The sequence below is a fragment of the Malus domestica genome, chromosome 15 (genome assembly GCF_042453785.1).
Source record: "Malus domestica chromosome 15, GDT2T_hap1".
Taxonomy (NCBI): domain Eukaryota; kingdom Viridiplantae; phylum Streptophyta; class Magnoliopsida; order Rosales; family Rosaceae; genus Malus; species Malus domestica.
In genome coordinates this window covers 52,099,303-52,111,518 of record NC_091675.1, presented here as the reverse complement: position 1 = coordinate 52,111,518, position 12,216 = coordinate 52,099,303, and the positions used below count along the sequence as shown (strand labels likewise).

At 34.3% G+C, this 12,216-nt stretch overlaps 1 long non-coding RNA gene across 1 annotated transcript; it reads right to left on the bottom strand.

Moving 5' to 3' along the window:
- Positions 1-9,592: 9,592 nt before the first annotated feature.
- Positions 9,593-12,216, bottom strand: LOC139192394 (uncharacterized). The gene is made up of 5 exons (XR_011576538.1): positions 12,008-12,216; positions 11,766-11,925; positions 11,592-11,660; positions 10,836-10,894; positions 9,593-9,895 (listed from the first exon to the last, which is right to left on the bottom strand). It is a non-coding gene; the product is annotated as an uncharacterized lncRNA (long non-coding RNA).

Below are 12,216 nucleotides of genomic sequence, written 5' to 3'. Positions count from 1 at the left end.
CTCATTAGGCCTTGACATTGTGGGAACAAGTGAGGTAAGGTGATCGTCACTTACTATTTTCCTTTGATCTGTTGAGGATGGAGGATGTAGGCTTATCTTTAGTCTTGCGGTTGAATTAAACTAGAGACCACAAGACATTAGTGTTAGATGTATATTGAATTCTGTTCTGATATTAGGGCTTAGCTGTTATGTATTTAGCACCTTTTATAAAATATGTCCTTTCACAAGTTCAATTCGATTAGATTGGTATTAAGCAATACTATTTCAGTTTTTGTTCAAAGAATATAAAAATTCTTATTGATTATGATCCATCTATTTATACATACTTGATCTAAACCAATGGAGTTTTCAGAGTAAATTGTAGCAATAGTCCCTTAATTTTAATCAAATTGGAGCAATGGTCGATAAACTAAAAATTCATTACCATTAGTCCTTCAACTCATCAAAATGGGTAGCTATGGTCATTTTCATTAACTTAATCAAAATTTTGTCAAAATGAGTTATGTTGGAAGGACCGTTAGTACAATTGTGGTCCCTTAACTCATCAAAACGTGTAGCTATGGTCCTTTTCGTCAACTTCGTTAGAATTTTGTCAAAACGAATTATGTTGGATAGACCATTGCTACAATTGGGTTAAAGTTGAGGGACCATTGCTCGAATTGAGTTAAAGTTAATGGACCATTTCTCCAGTTGGATTAAGGTTGAGGGACCAATGGTAATAAATTTTTAGTTGAGGGACCAATGATAATGAACTTTTAGTTGAGGGACTATTGCTCCAATTGAGTTAAAGTTGAGGGACCATTGCTACAATTTACTCGAGTTTTCACCATAGCACTCTATTTACTTGTATATGCCTACTTTCACTTCTAAGGTAGTTTGGTTTTAGTTATTTATATATATATTACACTTGATATACTAACTAATTAGTTTTAAAAAGAAAATCTATTTTGATTGAACGTTAAAGCTGATATACATAATACCTTTGCCAATTATATTTTTATGTCTACAATATATATAGTTTTATGCTATTATTTGGATTACATTATTTGTAATATTGATAAAGCTTTTATATATCTATAAGTTAAATCCTATTTAAGCTTACTTTATTCAATCGTTTCTTCTATTATGGCAAATCTATTTTACATGGTACAGAAGTGTTATTTGATCCGAGTTATGCGGAATTTGTAGCTTATTAAGTAATTCTATTCGGATTAGTTCATGTCATGCATTTAGTGATATGTTTATACTTGTGAAATAGGTACTGACCAAGGTGGTGGTGCCTTTTGTTACTAACTCAGAGCAATGGTTTGGAATCTAGGTAGAGGAAATACGGCAGACCTTTACATAGATTGATTTTATTAAATTTCATGAAATACTATTATTATTGTTGATCTCATTCGTCTATAATTCTTGTTGAGTGTTACTTGGAAATGTGTACATCATTGTTTTGTTGGATCGTTGTTTGCTATTGTCTATGGAATTACTCTTGGTTGAGAATATACTGTGGTATATGTAAATGCTGAATTCAAAGTATTTGTGAAATCATTCATAATGTGTCATGTGGTTGGAGTTACGACGTTGAGAAAGGAATTGGAAATGAGGGTAGTTGGAAAGGATCCTTTGTGTAGTTGAGCCAAACTCTTAGTAGGTACCAAGTCTCAGGCGAGCCAACAATTTCTTTTAGGGTAATTCGGGATTGACGACAAAAGGGTTTTGGCAAGACGGCTAACAAAAGGGGAAATTGGGATGACGAGTTATAGGCGTTAGTTCATATAATTACTCACTCGGGACCAATTGGTATAAGTACAAAATGCGACATACGAGGTCTGATTATTTAGTTATATGAATTAGCGGGTGTAGATGAAGAGTATTGCATTGTGCTCATGCACTGTCATTAATTTCATCACTTGATTACATAATTCATCACTTGACCAATCGTGGCTTGTACCTCTCAATAGACACATTAGCTTTGTACAACGGAACCGAAGTCCACGTTTGATTCTTATGAAGTGCATCCATTTCTTCTTCCATTGCCTTGGTCCATCAAGCATCAAATAATGCTTCCTTCAAGGAACTCGGAGTATTATCAGTGGATATTTGTTGTACGAAAGCTTTGCCAGGTTTCGATAACTTATGTGATGACACATAGTTGGCAATGGAATATTTGGACCCTTTCTTTTGCTCGGTGAGCATCAGTTAGGTGGTTTTCCTCAGTTGTGCCTGAAAGGTAACTAATAACTTGAAGTACTTGGTTAGCCGATAAACCTCACAATTGGTTAGCCAAAATAATTTAGTTCGATTTGATAGCCATAATAATTTTAGGGGTGCCTAATTTGAGAGATGAGGAGAATCCAACTCAAAGAGATGAAATGCCACCTCCTCTTCCACCACCTCAAGTTCAACAATGCTAATCAATACCTTTGCAAGCACCCCTTTCAAGAGCAACTACAAGAAGAGTAAGCGGTCAACCATCAATTCGTGGAAGAGGCCAAACAAGATGAACTTAAATGTGGAGCCAAAAATATTCTCAAGGCGACACGTGGATTTTTGGACAAAAAGGACAAAAATACCCTTGCAGTACAACGAGGTTCCTACGCGCAAACAGCGGGCAACCATCTTTCAACCAAGACAGAAGTGCCCAAAATAGGTAACAATTCAAAGTCCATCTCATCAAATCCTTTCTACAAGGTAATTCCCAAACACATTCCTTTTAAATTATGTTAATTGGCTAATTAATGGGTTTATTGCCTAATTAACCCATTAATTGTCAATTAAATCATCCATTATATCCAAATAACCACAAAACACATCCAATTCAACCCTAAAACACCACATGGCCGGCTATCCCCATTCAAAACCTAATCCATCACTTTTTCTACCTTTTTCACCATTTCTTCCTTTTTATTAGCCAATTAATTCCATAACCACAAAAATATTTCCTTTTATGTTTAATTAGCCAATTAATTGGCTAATTAAACCAAAATAAAACCTAAACCAACCTAGCCCTATAAATAGGCTCCTATTTTCACCAAATATTGACTCCAACACTTTGGCAAAAATCCCAAAATTCTCTAAACATTATTTCTCTCTAAATTCTAACTTTGGCATCGGAGGTTCTTCGGCCAAAGCCCCCCCATTCATCGTGGGCGCGTGAGGCTCTTGGTCTTAACCTAAGGTGTTAATTGTTTTGTAGGTGCAAAATTGTCCAAGATCAAGGAGGAAGAAATTTGCATCCACATTAAACTTAACGTTTTGCTTTTGGTTTGTTAAAATTCATTTGGAAATTCGATTTGTAACTAACTTTTTGCTTTTGGGTTTGCAACTTATTTCATTTTGGTTGTATGCTCTTTTAATTTAAGTAGTTTGATAGACTAGAGAATTTGGCTTCATATGAATTGGAATTAGCAGTTGGTATGAAATTATGACTTTTTGTATGATCTGGAAAAATAGTGCTTGAATTTATTACACTTGTTGCAAGAATATTTTTTTATATTCAGTCCAATATCCAAATAAATTAAAAAAGCCCAACAATTTGAGCTTGAAGTAGGCCTGGCAATTCTTGACACGACCCGATAACCCGACACGACACGACACGAAATTAACAGGTGTTCGGGTCGACACGATAACGAAACGGGTCGTTATCGGGTAACCCGATAAGCACCTGTTAAGATAACGGGTTTGTTCGGGTATACACGTGGGTAACACGATACACGATATGCAGAATATTAATTTAATAATTTATAACCCTAAAAAAATACTATAATAATTATATATATATATATATATATTAATTTAACAATTTTATACCCCTAAAAACTATAATAATTATATATATATATATATATTAAATTAACTATAATAATTATAATAACTATATATACTATAATAATTATACCCAAAATATTAACTATAATAATTATATATATATATATAGATATTAAATTTTATACCCCTAAAAACTATAATAATTATACATACAAAATAAATAGATTTAAATCTACTTAATAAATATATATATATATATACACACACACACACCATTGAACTTCATGGGATACGAAATATACGAAACTAATTTCAACGATCCAACCATCAAACATGTTTGTATATACTTCGAGATAACATTCAGAGAGCAAGTAACGGGACAAAACTTTTCGACGGTTATAAACGAAAAATCACGATTTAACGGTCATTTTAACTCCGATTTTGATGATTTTTTACAACCACACTCCTTGACCCTATATGAATACAATGATTGAATTCGATCTTCAATTTAAAATATTTACACTAGTGGATATCACAAAATCTTATGTTATACTTAATAAAAGTATGAATAAACTCTTAAGTATTAGTGAATCTATTGTTTTGATGGGATACTCATTCTACAAAACTAGTTTCAATGATCCAACCGTCAAACATGTTTGTATATACTTCGAGATCGCATACGCCAAAAATTGCAAAAAACAAACATTCAGAGATCAAGTAATGGGACAAAAGTTTTCGACGGTTATAAACGAAAAATCACGATTTAACGGTTATTTTAACTCCGATTTTGATGATTTTTTAAAACTACACTCCTTGACCCCATATGAATACAAGTAATGAATTCGATCTTCAATTTAAAATATTTACACTAGTAGATACCACAAAATCTTACGTTACACTTAATAAAAGTATGAATAAACTATTAAGTATTAGTGAATCTATTGTTTTGATGGGATACTCATTCTACGAAACTAGTTTCAAAGATCCAACCGTCAAACATGTTTGTATATACTTCGAGATCGCATACGTCAAAAATTAAAAAAAACAAACATTCAGAGATCAAGTAACGGGACAAAACTTTTCGACGGTTATAAACGAAAAATCACGATTTAACGGTCATTTTAACTCCGATTTTGATGTTTTTTTACAACCACACTCCTTGACCCTATATGAATACAATGATTGAATTCGATCTTCAATTTAAAATATTTACACTAGTGGATACCACAAAATCTTATATTATACTTAATAAAAGTATAAATAAACTATTAAGTATTAGTGAATCTATTGTTTTGATGGGATACTCATTCTACGAAACTAGTTTCAATGATCCAACCGTCAAACATGTTTATATATACTTCGAGATTGCATACGCCAAAAATTGCAAAAAACAAACATTCAGAGATCAAGTAACGGGACAAAACTTTTCGACGGTTATAAACCAAAAATCACGATTTAACGGTCATTTTAACTCCGATTTTGATGATTTTTTACAACTACACTCCTTGACCCTATATGAATACAATGATTGAATTCGATCTTCAATTTAAAATATTTACACTAGTGGAAACCACAAAATCTTATGTTATACTTAATAAAAGTATGAATAAACTCTTAAGTATTAGTGAATCTATTGTTTTGATGGGATACTCATTCTACGAAACTAGTTTCAATGATCAAATGTCAAACATGTTTGTATATATTTCGAGATCGCATACGCCAAAAATTGCAAAAAACAAACATTCAGAGAGCACGTAACAGGACAAAACTTTTCGACGGTTATAAACGAAAAATCACGATTTAACGGTTAATTTAACTCCGATTTTGATGATTTTTTACAACTACACTCCTTGACCTTATATGAATACAATGATTGAATTCGATCTCAATTTCAAATATTTACACTAGTGGATACCACAAAATCTTATGTTTATACTTAATAAAAGTATGGTATAGTACTATTGTTTTATTTTTTTTCATAATTATTTTGGTAAACTTCTCATAATTTGAATGATTTTTAATGTTTGGTTTTTCTATGCTTAGTTTATGCAGAAGATAGTTATGACGTGGAAAACCATACTGAAAACATCATCAACATAACTCTTGAAGGCAATAGATCAAGCCAAAGTTCCAATGCAATTTCATGATGATTGATGTAAATCGAGAATTTTGTAAATTGAGGTTTAAACTTTTGAGAAAGATTTCACAACCTTGAAAACAAAAACTGTTTCATTTTGCATATCCTTGCACATTTAAAATTTGTAATAGATTAGTAGTGTATGTATTATTTTTTTATTAGGCTCTTATTTTCGAGTGTAGATGTAGTACTTAAACGACAAATGTGTTTTAATGTTTTGAAGTAATATTTATGTGTCAATGTGTGGTATGTGCAAATTTAAGAAAAAAAATATATTTTTCTTAACGGGTCATAACGGGTCATAATGGGTCGGGTCACTTTACCTGTTGGGTAAAGTGACACGACCTGTTAAGGACTCGTTAAGATAACGGGTGTGACACGACACGACCCGTTAAGATAACAGGTGTTACACGAAAACGACACGAACACGACTGACACAACCCGTTTGTCAGGCCTAGCTTGAAGGGCCAATTCCGAAATTCGAGAATTCCAAAATTTTGATTCGGTTTTAAGGTTATTTTGGTCTAAATATTTGTTTGGTGAAACCTTGTGAGCTCAAAGTAGGGTTATGCGTTTGTAACGGTAAATATTTAGTTTCTATGATATTAGGGTTATTTGGATTTGTAGTTTTAGTTCTCGATTTAATTTGTGCCATTGTTGTTTTGTGGGTTTCATTGTATTTAGGGTAAAAGACTGTTTACTACCCTCATGTTTCGTGGTTTTCAACATTTAGTATATCAAGTTTTTTTGTCTCAGAATCATACATAAAGTGTAAATTTTGGGACATTCTCATACATCCGTTAGTCAAACTGTTAATTCTCCCGTTAAATGTGACGTGACGCCCATGTGGACACTGACTAGGCGCCACGTGTCATCCATGTTCTTTCTTCTTCTTCTTGTTCTTCTTTCTTCTTCTTACTGCAACTTTTTTTTTCCTTCCTCCTTCTTCCTTCCTCCTTCTCCTTCTTCCTTCTTCCTTCTTCTTCCTTCTCCTTCTTCTTCTTCTTCTTCCTCCGAATCCGAGGAACATTTTCTTCTTCTTCTTCTTCTTAATCTTCTTCCGAATCTTCTGAATCTGGGTTGTAGACGGGTTTTTTTTTTTCTTTTTTACTTCTTCTTCCTCCTTCTTCTTCTTCCTTCTTCCTCCAACTACAACTTTTTTTTTCCTTCCTCCTTCTTCTCATTCTTCCTTCCTCCTTCCTCCTTCCCCTTCTTCTCCTTCTTCCTTCTTCTTCCTTCTCCTTCTTCTTCTTCTTCTTCTTCCTCCGAATCTAGGGAAGATTTTTTTTTTTTGTTCTTCTTCCTCCTTCTTCCTTCTTCTTCTTCTTCTTCTTCTTCCTCCGACTACAACTTTTTTTTTTCTTCCTCCTTCTTCTTCTTCTTCCTTCCCCTTCTTCTCCTTCTTCATTCTTCTTCCTTCTTCTTCTTCTTCTTCTTCTTCTTCTTCCTCCGAATTTGGGGAAGATGAAGGGTTTTTTTTCTTTTTTTTAATATATATATATATATATATTTATATTATAAATAATTTATTTTAATTTCCACGTGGATGACACGTGACACCTAGTTAGTGTCCACATGTGCGCCACATCATAGTTAACAGAAGACTTAACAGTTTGACTAACAGATGTATGAGACTGTCCCAAAATTTACACTTTAGGTATGACTTTGAGACGAAAAAAATTTGATGTACTAAATGTTGAACCACAAAACATAAGGGTAGTAAACAGTCTTTAACCCTTGTATTTAATTAGTTTTTATTAGGATGTAGTTGAGAAGGTCACAGAGCAATATAACTAAAAAGCGATAAGTACATATGCTATAAATGCCCAATGAATTTGTTGTACATCTGCCAAATCACATGCTTGGAATTAGGCCTGCATTCCATGTCTCTTTTACAAAATATGTGAATTTGATTATATTCACTGTCGTTTAATTTTGTTCCTGGTATCGATTAATCAGTTTAAATGAAATACCACGCCGTTAGACTTATTAGGTGGTCTCCTTATACTGGGTGCATATGTTATGACCATGGAAGAAATATCGCCGATATTATCAGTTTTTCGCGCAATGGATATTTTAATAGGTATCCGAATGGTTTTCGTCAAAATATCGCGATATTTTTTTGAACGGTGCAATCGGACTCCGAGCCGAACGTCGGAGAAGAACGCCGGAGATGGTGTGCCTATTCCCAAGCCGATTTCGTCCCAAAAACCTTGCAAAAACACGATTTTTAACTTCAATTTCACATATAAACTTCAAATTTCACGCATGCAAGAGGTAATAAACGATTCAACATATGTGATGTCGGTTTAGGGTTTAGGGTTTCGATGGAATCTCACCTGAAAACTTGTTTTCTTCGAGTCGAAGACGAACCAGATGACTGAGCCAACTCCTTGCTCAGCGGCGCACCGCCACAGACGACTGAGCCAACTCCGACTTCGCAAGAGCCACGATCAACGGCGGCGACACCCAGAAAGCTGGTTTCTAAAAGGAAGAGGGGTTTGAGATTGTCGGACTGAGGAGCAGAAGGCCGTGGTGTGTGTGTAGGGGAAGGGAGAAGAGAGATCGAGAGATCTCTTTTACAATTATTCCCGACAAGTTTTACAATTATTTTGACAATTTTAGACCACTTTTACAATTATAATTTGTATTCTTTTCAGACCATGGATGGTGGTTTCATTCAAAACCGTGTGCCGATATTGTTTTAAAAGGTGGAGTATCAGAGCCATTGTGATATTCTTTCAAAGCTGCCATTGTGATATTCTTTCAAGAGGTGGAGTATCAGAGCCATTCAGAGCCTTTTCGATTATTTTATTTCCCTTACCCCTTTCAAAGTCATTCCAGATCCATTCCAGAGCTTGAACACAAAGGGTTCCATATTTAAAGTAAGTTTACAAACTTATATTTATATTCTTATAATTTATACAACAACAAAAAAATTTGTGTGGACTCGTATGTTAATTTTTTTAAGTAATTAATACTTGCATGTTAGTTTTTGTAAGTAATTAAGTAATGTTAACAATTACATGTTAATTTTTTAAGTAATTAATACTTGCATGTTAGTTTTTGTAAGTAATTAAGTAATGTTAACAATTACATGTTAATTTTTTTAAGTAATTAATACTTGCATGTTAGTTTTTGTAAGTAATTAAGTAATGTTAACACTTACATGTTAATTTTTTTTAAGTAATTAAGTAATGTTGTATAATTATTCCATAGGATACTTTTAATATGTTTAATGTTATTTATTACTTTATTTCCCTTACCATTTTCAAAGCCATTCCAGATCCATTCCAAAGCTTGAACACAAAGGGTTCCATATTTAAGGTAAGTTTACAAACTTATATTTATATTATTGTAATTTATACAACAACAAATAAATTTGTGTGGACTTGTATGTTAATTTTTTTAAGTAATTAATACTTGCATGTTAATTTTTGTAAGTAATTAAGTAATGTTAACAATTACATGTTAATTTTTTTAAGTAATTAAATAATGTTGTATAATTATTCCCTAGGATAATTTTTATATGTTTAATGTTATTTATTATTTTATTTCCCTTACCATTTTCAAAGCCATTCCAGATCCATTCCAAAGCTTGAACACAAAGGGTTCCATATTTAAGGTAAGTTTACAAACTTATATTTATATTATTGTAATTTATACAACAACAAATAAATTTGTGTGGACTCGTATGTTAATTTTTTTAAGTAATTAATACTTGCATGTTAATTTTTGTAAGTAGTTAAGTAATGTTAACAATTACATGTTAATTTTTTTAAGTAATTAAGTAATGTTGTATAATGACACACCCCGTCCCGAAGGAGGGCATGCTGGCCGTCACGTGAGAGTGACGTAACCATTTGCACAGTACGGAAGCTTTAAGATACAATTTATAAGTTGATACACCCGAAGGTGAGTCCTAATTTTGTCCAAATCTGTCAGAACCCCGCTGTATTCCTCGTAGTCACCACACCTTTGTGATTCCTGAACCTGGAGGGGCGCAAAACCAAAATTGAGTGGGTCAGTAAAACAATTCTTTTCCAAATCCAAACATTTCTCAAAACGTTGTAACCCCTCTCCGTAAAACCTGTATACTTTCCCAGAAATGTAAAATATAAATATACATATATAATCTCAAAACTTCATTTTTACTATCTCAACATTATCTCTTTATCAATCATGCCATGCCATGTCATCTCAACATTTCTCATATTAATTATGCCATGCCACATCATCTCAACAGTAATAAGGTATGAATGCATCAACATAATCATATCAGGTGCAAGAAAGTAATCAACCGTAGGCCCTCTAATAGCCCTATACGGTTGAACCTAGAGCTCAAAATCTATCATTATCACTCTACCGGAGTCACCTCTGTGACCCGTCCGGCCTTCTGCACACAAGTTACGCTCTAGTGCTTCTCATAAATCATCTGTGCACATAATCTAAGGTCACCCACCAGTCGGAATCTCACTAACACTCTCGCGACTGGTCTGTCGTACCCACTCCGCGTGGACTGTACGACTAGCATCTACTTGGATCCAAGGCGAGCGTGCGATGCGGTGAATACTATAAGCACTAAACCATGGTGCAGGATTTGAGCTCAATATATATCATCATCATCATAACAGTAATTAAATACTCATCTGTGCGTCCACCGCACCATTTCATACATATGCATCATAAATCAATTCTTACCTGTGCGTCCACCGCACCAATTCATACATAAGCATCATATATTAATTCATGCATGGCATTTCAACTCACATTTCTATATACTTTTCATATCAATTCTATGCATGGTATTTCACTTCCCGTTTTTCCACATAACTCATATGCATTTCATTTTAAACATAATTTCATGCATTTTCAATTTCTGGGAAAACGTTAAGTATATATATATATACGGAAAACAAAACTGCCCACTCACCTGGAGTTCGTCCAACAACTCCCTAGCACCACACATCAAGGCGTCACGACGATCGCCGCCTAGAATAGTAATCAAATCCAACCTCAGAATTCATATCGATAGAATATATAACTTATATAAAATACGTCACTACGTAGATTGATCCGGAAGATCCACCCCTCAGATTTTAAATCCATAACTTCCAGAGGTCCACATTATACCTCTAGGACAACATCCTAAAATTTCATTACCATCCAACGGTCGGATCTCCGTCAATTTCCAAAACTAAGTGACGGTTAACATTTTATATTATGGACTTACAATTCCAATTCCGGAAGATCCGCAAATCGGATTCCCAATCTGTAAGTTCCAATAATCCTCAAATATTACGTATTGCAACGTATCAAAGTTTGGTGATGATCCAACGGTCGGATCATCAATTCACATTTTCACCTAATGTGAAAATTATAAAACGTTATTTGAACACCTAACCAACAATCCTCAATAACTTTCTCATACGGTGTTCAATTTAGGTATATGAATATACCACAGTGATCTACTCGACGTCACGGACGTCGACATATTTTTAAAATAATTTTATTTTTATTTTTTATTTTTACTGTAGCACCTTCTTCTTCCTTGGGTCGCCGGACTGGTTTTTCCGGCGGCCGTTTTCCGGGCAGTTTTTCAAATTGCCATAACTTTGTCATTTCTCAACGAAATCAAGTGATTCAAAAACTAAAGTTGTAGCCCTTGAAGAGACAAAGAGAATGGTACCTTGCACAACACCTAGTTCGCCGTAGTTTGGCCGGAAACTGCCTCGAAAGCCTCGGAGGTCGCCGGAAACTGGGTATTTTTCAAATGAGTATAACTTCTTCAATACTCAACGAAATTGAGTGAAACAAAAAGGAAAGTTGTAGTACTTGACGAGACGAAGAGATTGATACCTACCTCGACTCCTAACTCGCCAGGGATTCGCCGGAAAACGCCTCGAAAGCTCCGGCCAAACTTTGAACTTGTCGATCTCCGTGTTCTTACGTCCAAAAACTTCCAACGAAGCACTCCAAGCTTCCTTGGGACCTTAATAAACTCGTTGTGATCTTGTTTTAGCCTAAAACGTAACCAATTCAAAGCTCATGAACAGTGTCATCTCACGGCAACTTTAGAACTAGGGTTTTCGAAGTGAAACTCACCTGAAATTGGTATCCCCGTGCTCGTGAAGTCCCCAGGATCACGATGGTGGTCTTAAATGGAACGTTGGTACAAGATTGTGGTGGTTCTTGGTGGTTGCCGTGTGTTCGAGAGGGTGAGAGAGAGAGAGAGAGATCTGAAATGGAAGAAGAAGAAAGAGAAGGAAAGGTTACGAAAAATGGGGAGGAAATTAGGGTATAGGACCCTACCT